This window comes from Manis javanica, chromosome 1 (assembly GCF_040802235.1).
Source record: "Manis javanica isolate MJ-LG chromosome 1, MJ_LKY, whole genome shotgun sequence".
NCBI lineage: Eukaryota > Metazoa > Chordata > Mammalia > Pholidota > Manidae > Manis > Manis javanica.
The window spans coordinates 13,727,593-13,741,061 of NC_133156.1; the positions used below are offsets into that span (position 1 = coordinate 13,727,593).

At 43.0% G+C, this 13,469-nt stretch overlaps 1 long non-coding RNA gene across 1 annotated transcript; it reads left to right on the top strand.

Moving 5' to 3' along the window:
* The first annotated feature begins 1,452 nt into the window (after positions 1-1,452).
* Positions 1,453-4,914, top strand: LOC118969483 (uncharacterized). Its single transcript, XR_005057408.2, has 3 exons — positions 1,453-1,513; positions 2,277-2,686; positions 4,684-4,914. It is a non-coding gene; the product is annotated as an uncharacterized lncRNA (long non-coding RNA).
* The last annotated feature ends 8,555 nt before the right edge of the window (positions 4,915-13,469 follow it).

Consider the following 13,469-nt stretch of genomic DNA (forward strand, 5'->3'; position numbering starts at 1 on the left):
CCTGCCTCCAGATCAGGTTCTGCCTCTGGCCTCCTCACCGCCCCGCTGTTCCCACCCAGAACCATCCGTCACCCTGCTGCCCCCAACTACTACCCTTGCGGCAGCCAGAGGGGTCCTTTCAAAACCTTCATGAGATCATGGCAATGATCACAAATAAATTCAGTGGCTCACCAGCACTCTCGGATTTGTCCCAATGGCTTAGCTCACCCTTCAAGGCTTTGCTATCTGTGCCCTCATCTTCCCACCTGCTTCTGAGCCTGACCCTCACTCCCGAGGACCCAGCCAAACGGCCTCTCCTAGACGTTAGGACACCTTCCCAACGTGGACTCTTTGTCCAACATTTCTCACGGTTTGCTATTTATCCCTGAGGCTCATCTTGCATGCCCTTCCATGAGCTGGCCACCTGAATTACTCTTTCTCATTGTGTCCCATTCCTTACACTGACACACTCACAACCATTTGTGCATTTATTGCCTTTCGGTGCAGCTCCCACTCTGGGTGGTAGTTTGACAAGAGTGACGAGCCGCCCAGGCCTGGGAAGGCGTGTTTACTGATGTGCCCCCAGCACCAGGCCCAGGGCCCAGCTGGAGTAGCTGCTCAGCTGACCTGTGTTGGATGAGAGAATAAATAGATGGGCTTTATGAGGAGGACGTTCTTAGCTCAGAGGGGTTTAGTCATTTGCCCGCTGCCCTGCATCTGGTGGGGTGTATGCTGCCTGGAGAACTGCCCAGCGGATGGGAGGTACGGTGGGGAGTAGGGCCGGCAGGGGCAGAGGATTCTAGAGCAGTGATTCTCAGAGAGATTCCCTCCGGAGTGATGCCATAGAAGAATGTGTGAGATGCATAGTCCATGTTTACATTTGTTGAAAAAGTACCTTCTGTTTTCATAATTCAGAGTGCTGAACGTAAAGATGTCTTTAAGACCTCCTTGTCTGGGGAGGATAACATAACACGACACTTCTCAAAAATTTGAGGGTGTTCCCGAAGGAGGCGGGCGTGAAAGGCTACTAGGAAATTGCACGAGGGCTTTTTGTCGTCCCCCTGAGCAGAGCGCCAGGCTGCCGGGCGTGGCAAAGCGGGCCTCGTTGGTACAGAGCAGCCCGTAGGCTGCACTTGACCCTGGACAGCCCTGCGCGCCTCGGAGGGTGGCGGGCCGACTGCACAGAAGAGGGCGCCAGAGAGCAGGCCTCCAGCCAGGTCTGGCCGCGTCTGGGGTTCACGCAGGGAGTCCCGCCAGCCAGCCCCCGCCTTTCCAGCTCAGGACCTGCTCCTTCTCCCCGCCCTCCTTCGCTCGGCTGGGATTTTGCTTTGTTTCTGAGTGGGAAAATGCTAAACGGCCCTATGGAGGTCTGTAAAACAAATTCTATCATTTATTATTATTATTATTAATATATGTGTATTAATAATACACATATATATTATTAATATATGTGTAATAATAATATATGTGTCACAGGTGTATGTGACAGATGGCTTCTTTCCAAGTTTTCAGAATAAGGACAAGAGTCGGAAATGTGGGTAGTCGGTTTTACTTCTTTTTTTGCTTGGCTTGTGGGGTGTGTTGTTGGGGTAGTGGTTTTGTGGTTGGTTTTTCAATGTGTAGTTTAAAATATGTCTTTCTGGCTACACCTAGAGGGTACTCTGCTAAGTTAACTAGGTCAGGCGGAGAAAGACAAAAACGTTGGGATTTCACTTGTATGTGGCATCTGAAAAGCAAAACAAACTAACAAAACACCGATAGACTAATCGATACAGAAAATGAGTCAGTGGTTCCCAGAGTGGGGCGGGGTTGAGGAACAGACAAAATAGGGGAAGGGGAGTAAGAGATACAATCCTCCAGATATAAAATAAATAAATCATGGGGATGAAAGTACAGCATAGGGAATGTGGTCAGTAATATTGCGGTAACTTTATATGGTAACAGATGGTAACGACTTACCATGGAAATCACTGGGTAATGTATAGAACTACCGAATGACTATGATGGACACCTGGATCTAATAGGATATTGTATCTCAAATACACTTCAGTTTTTAAAAATCACTGAATATGTGTCATAAGACAGTTATTTCAGGTATTTAGATATATTATCTGCACTTATGACTACTTGACAATTGCGGTGGTTACCAATTCCCTGCTAGATCTTTTATATAATGCATTAATAAAATAATATATTGCTATGTTTTTTTTTAACTTGCCTTTCTGGGTTAAGTTAATTTTTTCCCAGAGCAATTTGATAACATCTCTGGTGAAATGCTTTAAATTTCTCTTCTCAAGGGACTGACAGAATGATATCAACAACTGCGTATGTCAAAGAAATTAGAGAAGCTTCAGAGACTGTTTATCAACCTTTAAACCCCCACATGCCGCCATTTTTTAAAGAACCTCCACTGGCAATGAGATTCATTAAGTCAAAGAATATTAGAGCTGGAAGAAACTTGGAAATTAGACCTCCTCCTTTGTTAGACAGTTGGAACAGGAAGCCCAGAAAGGACAAGGGACTGGTCCGCGGTCACAGTGCCCGTCGAGCGCAGTCGGGCTGATTTCCAGTTTCGACTCAGAGGGAAGCGTCTCAGCGAAAGGGCACCATGTATGAAGCTCACATTCTGCTTTTTATTACGTGATCATTGCGAGACAAGGAGTGAAAACTCAATGATTTGAAATGCCTGGAATCCTGCCACTTCAAGGTGATCACTACCAGTATTTGCACTGTATCATTTCCCAGACTTTTAAACTTTTATCAATGCTTATATCAATCATTATATCAAATCAATTTGCTAAAACTGATCACCCTATCCATTCTGCTTTGTGACCTTTTCGTGTCTGTGCCTCAACACACGTTTCCATGTCAGTTAATACATGTCTACATCTCGACGTTGTGATTCCTGACAGATGCATAGCTAGCCCATTGACTGGATGTAATTCATCACTTTAATCAAACATTCTTGATCAGCATACACACTTTTTCAAATGACAAAATATTATGACACTGCACTAAACATTCCTGTTCCTACATCTCTTGCACCGTGGCATGTAACCCACCAATCAGTGTGACTTTTTGTAAGGATTCAGTGCAATGGTGCGGGCTGGGTTGAAACTCTGGCTCAGGAACTCGCTCTGTCACAACCTTTCTAGGCCCCAGGTTTCCCGATCTTTAAGTGAAGGCAGTCAGAGCCCTGAGCTCCTAGGAGTGTGGGGAGGACTAAATGAGATCATAAACACCAAGTAACTGGTTAGTGCCAAGCACACAGCAAGTCCTAAATAAATATTAACTACTGTACTGTGATTATTATTGCCACAACCCCTGAAGAATATTGACTCCTCAGAATAACTGCCATGGTTTCCTCATACTCTTTGAACAAGAATAACTGGAGTTTCATGAAGAAGTTTTAGGTGCTACATTTTAGTAGCTAGAAGATATTTTCTTTATTCCTAACATAATTGAGCTGCTTACTATGTTCTGATGGTATAGCTTAATGCCAATCGAAAAAAGAAATGTGCCTAGTTTTACACCTTGTAATGATGTTCAGGGACTGAGTCCTTTGGGATAAATAAAGCTCCTCTCTGGTCCTTCCCTCTTTGGAAAATGATGACAGCCTAGGTGCGAGCTTCCAAATGCCTTCAAAGTAATCTCTGCTCCTTTTTCCTTAGATCCATGGGCCTCCACTGTTTCATAGTCCTAACAGGTGACAGTGAGAACCCAGAAGCAGAAGCTGTTTTCTCCAAAACTTTCGTTTTAATCTAGGAGGGTACACTTAAGTCACCAGGACAGATTTCAGGTGCTCATGGCCACCTGAAGCTTTGGAAACCAGTGTCTGAAGGCCTTCCAGGCAACCCAACTTAAATGTCACCCACATTTCTCCATGGGTTGTCAAGAAATCGGGAACCTCCACCGTCTTTGAAAAGTTGGATGGAAGGTTCAAAGGTGGAGAGTCCCTCTCAGAGGTCAGAGGTCAGTGACCAAAGTTCAAAGTGACAGACAGAAGCTTTTCAAATGCTGGGAATGCCAATTCCTTCACACTTACTGCACCCTCCTCCTCTGCTGCACAGAGCGTGGGAAACAGGACACCCATGATTTGGGGGAGGATGGGTCTGGGTAAACGAGTCCTTCCTGGCCACAGAGTTCTCGTTGAATCTGAGCTCCAAAGGCTGGAAAGTTGCCAGCCTATAGCTAATGCACAGAATGACCCTCGTGTGCCTTTCACCATAGTGTGCCACTCCCTCCTTTGAGTGGTGACCAGTGAGTGACATTGTGCTATCATGCCCCATGCCTGAGGTGGCCTTGTCAGCTTAGCTAAACTAGTGATGTGTTTCTCAGTATTTCCTTCGCTATGAGGCTGAGTTAGGGTTGCACACAAGAAAAATGAGTGCAGGGCTCAGAGGGTAGAAGTGAAGCGACAGCCCTTAGGCCCTGAAGGAGCGTGCAGGACCAGGGGCCGTTAGCACTACGGGCTGCCGCCTTGCTGGTGTGGGGCCGGGCTGTGGCAGGGTCTCCCCCTGGAGCATCTTCATCTGCTGGGCCAGGTGTGCATGCAGCTCCTTGTCCAGGTCGGAGGCAGTGAGGCCGAGGCCGGCTCCAGTTTGTTTGCACAGGCTTTCTTTGCCTCTCATGGGTTCCAATTAATCTCCGCAGATTCCGGTTTGCCTGCGCTCCCCAAGCTCACATCCAGCCTTTCTTCCCTAGGCTGGCCCCGAGCATGTGCAGTGACTGCAGAACCACCGCCAGAGGCACAGGCAGAGCCAGCCACGGACTTCACCGGCTGCCACAGCTGCGTAGTCTCTGGAGAGTCCCTTACTCCTTTCAACCCTACTTCTTTCATCAAACCCTATGACCACGTTCTGAATGGATTCTTATTTCACATCCAAATTGCAACCCAAATTGCAATCCAAATACACATTACAAAATAAATGTTGATTTTGCAAAAGGATTTGTCCAGGACACGAAGTACCCATCTATTGCCCTCACTTTCCTTTTCATGTTAAACTTTGAAAAACAGGTCGAACGAATTCTAAATTGATTGTTAGCTCCTTTTTCTTATTTTCTCAACAATCACTTTAATGTGACTCCTGTCTTATGAACACTTTAACCCACCAGGCATTTACCCAAATCCAGATACAGCCTCTTGGGTTGGAGTCCACCTTCCTTCTCTAGAACACTCAGGACTGTCGGTCCTTTCCTCTTGAACTTCCCTACCCCACTGGTTGCTGTGACTTCGCATTCTCCTGGATTTTCTCTGATCTGTTCCTTCTCTGTCCTGTTTGCTGGCTTATCTTTACTCCCAAGTGCACCTGCTGTCCAAACCCCAGCGCCTGGGTCGGGTCTCCTGTGTTGCATTCTGCCCACTCTCCCCTCTAGTCACATGGATCCGACCATCATCGCTTGACGCACACAATCTGCGCGTCTGTGCCTTCATCTCTGCTCTCTCCTGAGCACAGCGTCATGTCTTCAGGAGTCCACCGAATCGTCCATGGGTCCCAGACTCAACATGTGTAAACTGAACTATTTGCTTTCCAACTGGCCCCTGTTCCCATGTTCCTGATGTGGCTAATGGCAGCGTCAGAGCTGTTCTAGACCTTCCACCCGCCAATCAGCCTCAAATCCTTGAATTCACCAATTTTCTCTTCCTTCTTCCTGCTCCCATTGCCAGGTCCTCATTTAACTTTTCTTGTACTATTACAACAACCTCCTTTTTGGTTCCTGATTTTGGTTTCCATCTCTCTCGCACCATACCTCCTGCAGCTTATATTATCTTCCCAAAACATGAATGAGCTTATGTCACTTCTCTGCTCAAAATATCTCCTGGGTCCCCTCACATGCAGGATAAAAACCAGCCAGCAAAGTTTCCTAGAGCATGACTGTGAGACTAAGTTAAGGTTCAAAGAGCATAAGGAACTTGCTCAAAGCAATCCCGCTAGTGGGAGGTAGTCAAAACTGAATTCTAGTAGTCTGGCTTCAGACCCTGCTTCTCAAGGTCACTGTGCAGATAAAGGCAATGGATGCACAAAAGCAAACCAGGTTTCTGCTCTCACCCTTTCTTCCCAAAAGAGGCATTTAGTGTCTTTCTCCTTGAATATAAAATCCTCAAGGACAGGGATTTGATCTTACTCATCTTTATGTTTCTCCAACATCAGCGCAGGATTTACTCATAGTAGTTGCTCCATTTACAAGAAAAAAAAGATACATCAATGATAGAAAACAGTGTGGAGGTCCTTTAAAATATAACTACCATATGATCCAGCAATCCCACTTCTTGGCACTTATCTTATGAAAGGAAATCAGTATCTCAAAGAGATACCTACCCCCTGTGTTCACTGCAGCATTATTCACTATCACCAAGATATGGAGACAACCTAAACCCATCGATGGATGAATGGATAAAGGAGACGTGGTACACACACACAGGGGAATATTACTCAGCCATAAGGAAAGAAGGAAATTCTGCCATTTGTGGTGACATGGATGAAGCTAGAGGACATTGTGCTAAGTGAAATGAGCCAGACACAGAAAGACAAATACTCTATGATCTCACTCACATGCAGAATCTAAAAAAGATTGAACTCATAGAACTCAGAGAGTAGAACAATGGTTACCAGGAGCTGGAGAGGTGGGGATGGGAGAGATGAGGAGATGTTGGTCAAAGGTACTAACCTGCTGTTTTAAGATAAATTAATTTTGAGAGTCTCAAGTACAGTATGGTGACCATAGTTAATAAATACTGTATTACATACTTGAAATTTGCTAAGAGTAGATCTTAAGTGTCCTTATCACATGAACAGCAACAGGTAACTATGTGCAGTGATGGATATGTTAATTCACTTAATTGTGGCCATCATTTCACAATGTATATGTGTATCAAATCGTCATGCTGTACGCCTTAAATATATACAACTTTTAGTTGTCAATTATACCTCGATAAATCTGGAAAAGTGTTTTTTAATGTCTTAAAAATTTATAAGAAATGTGCCACTCCGGTGGGGGATGGCTCTGCATGAGTGAGGACAGGTGTATTATGGGAAATCACTGCACCTGCCTCTCAGTTTTGCTGTGAACTTAAAACTTCTCTTGAAAAAATTAAGTCTATTTTTTAAAAGGAGAAAAGAGAAGTTTTCCAGTGCCTTGAAAATGCAATGTGAGAACTACAATCTGGGGACGAGAGAAAATGAGCAATGCAGCCCTGTACTTCGATGGAGCTCTGGAGCCAGACTTACATCCGATCACAGATTCCCCACTCTCAGCTGTGTGACCCCAGGCAGGCGGCTGATCCCCGCGTGAGGCAGTGAGCTCTCTCAGGGACAGAGGATCGGACCGTGTGACTCAGAGTAAGATGTGAATTAATGTATGCAAAGCCCATAGGACCCACATGACACACAGTAAGGGCTCCGTATGTTTGCAGTTACTATAATCCTGTATTTTAACCCAGCAAAAATTGTAAATAATTAACCATCTCCCTTGTGAGACTTACCTGCAAACAGTACTTTGTAAAAGACGCAAAGTTTAGACCCAGCAGCACCACCCTTGAGTCAGGCCCTTTCCTGACTCACAGTAGAGTTCTCATATTTTCCTCTCTGCTACATCTTTTTTTCTCTATATATTTCATTTTGGTTTAAATAAACATAACTTATTTAATCCACTATGTTTTTTTAAATTAAACACTTGATTTTGAAGTAATTGTGGACTCAAGCAGTTATAAGGGAAAATATACACAGAGATCCAGTGAAGTCTTCACTCACTTGCCCTCAATGGTAACATTTTGCAAAACTATAGTGTAATCCCACACCCAGGATATTGACAGTGATACAGTCAACATACAAGGCAGTTCAGTCACCATAAAGATGCCTCCTGATGCCCTTTTGCACACCCACCCTCCTCCCTCCCGCCTCCCCCACCTTGCCCCTGAGTCATGTCCACCAGTAATCTGTTCTCCCTTGCTGTAATATTGCCACATCAAGCAGTTGTATAAATGGAATCACATGAGATGTAACAATTCTTGAGTTTTTTTATTTAGCCTAACTCCCTCAAATTTCATCCAAGCTGTTGCATGTATCAGCGGTGTGTTCCTCTTTGCTACCAAACACTATTCCATGGTATGGCTGTACCAGACTTTGTCAACCATTCACCCTTTGAAGGACATCTAGACTGTTTCCAGTTGAGTGTTATAACAAGTAAAATTGCTATAAACACTTGAGTACAGATTTTTGCATGACCATAAGTCTCTCATTTCTCTGGGATAAATGCTGAAGAGTGCACATGCTCCTCTGTATGGTAGATGCAAATTTTTTTAGGAACAAACCATTTTTCCAGAGTGGTGGCCCCATTTTATATTCCCACCATCAGTGTGTGAAAGATTCAGTTTCTCCTCATCCTCACCGGCATTTGGTGGTGTCATTACTTACTGCAGCCATTCTGACAAGTATGTCGTGGTATCTCATCGTGGTTTTAATTTGCATTTCCCTAATGGCTAATGCTGTTGGACATCTCCTCATGTGCTTTTTTTTACCATTGAGTTTTGAGAGTTTTTGATATATTCTACATACTAGTCTTCTGTTAGATATTTGGTTGACAAATAGGTTTCCCAGTCTGTACTTTGTCTTTTTATCCTCTTTAAAGGATCCTTCACACAGCAAAAGTTTTTAATTTTGATATGGTCCAATTCATCAGTTTTTCCTTTTATGAATCATGCTTTTACAATCAAGTCTCAGAATTCTGCCTAACTCTAGGTCCCAAAGATTTTCCTCCTGTTTTTTTTTTCCTCAAAGTTTAATAGATTTACCTTTTACACTTAAGACCATGCTCCATGCTGAGTGAACTTTTGTATAAGGTCTGAGACTCAAATCAACATTCCTTTTTTTTCTTCTGTTTTTGGCCTATGAATATCCAGTTGCTTCGGCATCATTTGTTGAAAGGGCCTTTTTTGCTTCATTGAATTGCTTTTGTACCTTTGTCAAAGATTACTTACCTTGACATGTGAAACCAATATAATGTTATTTATCAGTTATCTATTAGTTTATACTATTAAAAATCAGTTACATTATTGTGTGGGTCTATTTCTTGGTTCTTTATTCTGCTCCCTTGATGTAGGTGTCTACTGCTCCATCAGCATCTCACTGTGTTGATGACCAGCTACATGGTGAGCTTAAATATGAGAAAGGGTAATTCCTCCCACTTTTTCTTCTTTTTCGGGATAGTTGTAGCTATTCTAGGGCCCATGCCTTTCCTATACATCTATGTCCACAAAAATTCTTGTTGGGTTGCTACAGAATTTTCATTTGCTTTCATCTAGCATCCAAAGTGGGATTCACTCAAGGACATCTCTAGGGTGTCTCCACTTGAACAAGGACATCTTCAAAATAGAAAATGCACCTTGCTTATCTTTGTAACTGCCGGAGCACCTAGCACCTTGCCTGGCATATATTAGGCTCTCACTAAATATCTGTTGGGTGAGTGCATGAATGGTTGAAGCAGAACACATGCCTTCATGCCAAAACTGACAGTTTTGCAATAAACAGACTCCAATGTTTTGTTTACATTGGAGTAAACATTTACTCTAACATTGACGCTTTCAGTTCATCTTCACTTCATTTCTTTTAGATCTCTTTGCAGAACTCTCCTGAATTACTCTGGTCATATTTGAACCTATTATGTCACTTCCATGCACAACATCTTTTAAAACTCCTTAATTTATGTCCTAAACAAAACACAAATTCCTCTATACCCTTCCCATACACACATAGCGATAACCTATGTAATCCACTATAAAAAAAAAATATGCATTGAGATCTTAGTCTGTGCTAGAGATGCTAAGACATGAAAAAAAAACTGTCCAATACAATCCCTGGCCTCAAGGAGCTTGAAATGCTTTTTGTACCTAGTCTAGGACCCTACAATGCAAGTCCATGTGTGCTGGGGTCCTCCTCATTCCTGGTGTGGTGCTTTGCTGTGGTGTGTGGTTTCTGGCCTGCACATTACAGGGCAGGGGTGCATAACACCTCATCACCCAAGGAGTCTGGAAGAAAGGCCCTTGGCTTCTCCCTAACTTACTCCTTTTTCTTCAGGATGGAGTTAAAATATTCGCTTTCCCTTGCTGTTCAAGTATAGCCAAAGGATTAATAAGAGGGCTTTACAGGCCCTCTTAGAAAGGCAATCTATAAAAAGCAATCTATGATTGTTTCTCCTTATAGAGATGCTAAAATAAACCATAGGAAGGATTGCAGTCTTTCACATTTACCCATGTTTATTTTTGGAAACTGTTTTATTTTCCATTCAACATTAGGAAAACAGAGTCTGGGTACTGTGATGTTTAGGGCTCATAAACCTATAAATCTTCCACCCAGATTCAGGATGAATTGATCAATGTCAGTAATTCTCCACGCTACCACAACAGAGGAAGTCAGTAGCACACCCAGCGTGTTGCCTGAAAGGTTCTTTGCCGAAACCCTACCGCAGTGATAGACCTGGGCTGCTCTCACCTTTCTCAGCCTCTCAGAAGCTATCAGAAGCTGGGCTCCCCTCTGGCCTCTTGGTTTCCTTAATCGCTGGGTCTGGAGAGGAGTTGGGCTTACCCCACTCGGTCCCTCACTCTGCCTGTGGATCTATGTAACTGTCCTCTGCCTTCTGCCATGGATGAGAGGTGAAGGGAGAAGCCCCACTACTGTCCATCTGGGCCATGAACTGGACGTGCAGGTCTGTGTAATTTAAAGAGAAGTATTATTAAGCCCGTCTGGACCCAGAACTAGAGCCATAGTCCCCAGTCAGTAGTTAAACTGGCATTTAATCTCCACCTACTCCTGAGTTTAATCTCTCAGTTGGTTCTAAATCAGTGGGGAACCAGGGAAGCCCTACACACACACACACACACACACACGCACACACACACTACCAATATGCTGACAGCACCCTAGTGTTCCATATGGAGCCCCAGATTCCTCTCCTGACCTAGTGTCTCATCCTGTGTGCCTCACACTCTGAACATGCTCCACAGTGGAATTCCTTACCTTCCTGTGCCCCAGCTTGCTGCCTCTGTCTCTCCCATCTCAGCAAGTGTAAGTTTACCTGCTGCACATTCCAGAACCCAAGGAGCTCTTCTTGACCTCTCACTTCCCTTTTCTCACATCTAATCCTTTTCCAAGTGCTGCTAATTCTGAAATACAGTTTAACTTTGTCCCTTTCGTCCACCTCTGTGGCCTCCAATGTCTAAGTCAATGCCATTTCCTGCATAACATACGGCAATAGCCTCCTAATTGGTCTCCTCCTGATTCCTCACATTCCTCTCCAGACCATTCTCCACTGAACAGCTACAGTCGTGTTCTTTAGAGAAGATAATCTTGAAAGCAGCAAAGAAAAATGACACATTACATACACAGTAATAATCATTCAAATGTGCACAGTCTTCTCAGGAACTTTGGAGGCAGGAGACAGTGGAACAACATCCTTAAGGTGCTGGAACAAAACAACAAACCTGTCAACCCAGGATTTTACCTCCAGTGAAGATATTCAAAAATGAAGGTGAAAGAATTCCACTTTTGACCAAAATGGAGTAAAAGAAATAGGATTTACCCTCCCACCTTAGGAAATGGAAAAACTGAATGAAATACATGAAATTATCATTTTCAGATAGATATTGGATAACAAGCAACACAGGACAGCCACCCTTGAAAGAAGGACATCAGACAAGCTCTCTGATTGTCCTGGCGTGGTGCCTGGAGGGTTTCAAGGGCACAGCCCAGGGAGGGGGATCTGCACAGAGCTCATCCTGAGTTGAAGGGACAGAGTTAAGAGCTTGGAGAAGCTGGGGAGGCTGAAATTCACAGAGCAGAACACTGGAGAGGCATGTGCTGTACAGAAAGAGTCCAGAGATCTGCAAAGCATTGCTCTTGACTCTTCAGTGGAGTGTTGTGGGGAAGCTACCTGAGGCCAGGAAAAGAGGTGCTGAAAAGGCAGGCAAACAACCTCTGCAGCTCACACAGGCCGGGAGCGGTTTGTGTTCTTACCAGCCAGAGTGGAAAAGCCTCAAATTTCACAGGGCACTGGGCACAATGCTCAGAAGGGCTTTGCCTCAGCAGTGGGGAAAGATAAACCCTTAGCTGCTGTGGTTCCAGTTGGCAAAGTTTCAGAGGAAGCTCCGCCAGAATTGAACTGTTTCCAAGTGACTTATCTGCAGCCCAGAAAAAAACTCTGGAATTTCTAATGGAATACAAAAATATCTGCCACTCAACAAGGTAAAATTCACAATGTCTGGAATCCAGTTTCAAATGACCAGATATGCAAGAAAACAGGGAAATACAACCCATAATGAGGAACAAAACCATTCAATAGAAACAGACCCAGATATGACGCAGCTGACCGAATCTGTAGGTGAGGATACCAAAACAAGCACTGAGCCTCAAAATAGTTGTACTCCGTATGTACAGGAAGGCAGAGCACGGCATGGCCAAGAAGGGGAGAGACACAGAAGACACATTTTAAAAGATTCAAATTGTAATTCTAGAGAAAAATCTAAAGCCTGGGATAGAGGTGTACTGGGTAGAATTAATAGCATGTTAGGCCATATATAAGGAAAGATTTAATCCTCTTAAGGGATTTCTTTAAAAGACATTTTCCAATGTAAAACAAACCACAGGAATTCATCACTACTGTAATAAATGCTGAAGGAATTTTCTCATGCTAAAAAGCAATGATACCAAAAGGAAACTTAGATATTTAAGAAGAAATGAAGATCATCAGAAATGGTAAATACAAAGACCCTTACTCTTCCTTAAAAATACATACAACTATTTAAAGCAAACATTATAACATAGTTACATAAAGTAGCAGAGTTGCACAATTTCTACATTTTACATGAATTAATACAAGATTAGCTCTAAAGTGTGGAAATAGAGGATCTATATCTTAATCTCTAAGGCAATCATGAAAAAGATATGGCTAAAATAGGATTTTTTTAAATGTTCAAATTAATCCAAAAATAGGCAGGAAAGAGAGAACAAAAAGGAGAACAAATAAAAGCAAACAGAAAACAATAAATGGTAGACAGAAGTCTAACTCTATCAATAATTACTTGAAATATTAATAAAGTAAATATTCTAATTAAAAAGGCAGAGATTATCACAAAATATGTAACAGCAAGCCTAATTTATATGCTATCTATAAGACATGCATTTTAAATACAAAGCACAGATAAAATGAAAGTAAGTAAATCGAAAATGGTATACCATGCAAATAATAAGCAGATGGCTAGAGTAGCAATTGATGTTCATTAATACTAATATATCAGATAAAATGGACTTTGAGAAAAAAAACAATATTACCAAAGAAGGAATATTTCCTCAGGATAAAGGGTTCAGTACATGAAGACAGTACAATCCTATGTGTCGTATGTGCTTAGTAATAGCTGCAATATCCCTGAAGAAAAAGTTGACAGAAATAATGATAGTTGAAGATGAACATGAATATCTCAGGAATTAACAGAACCACTA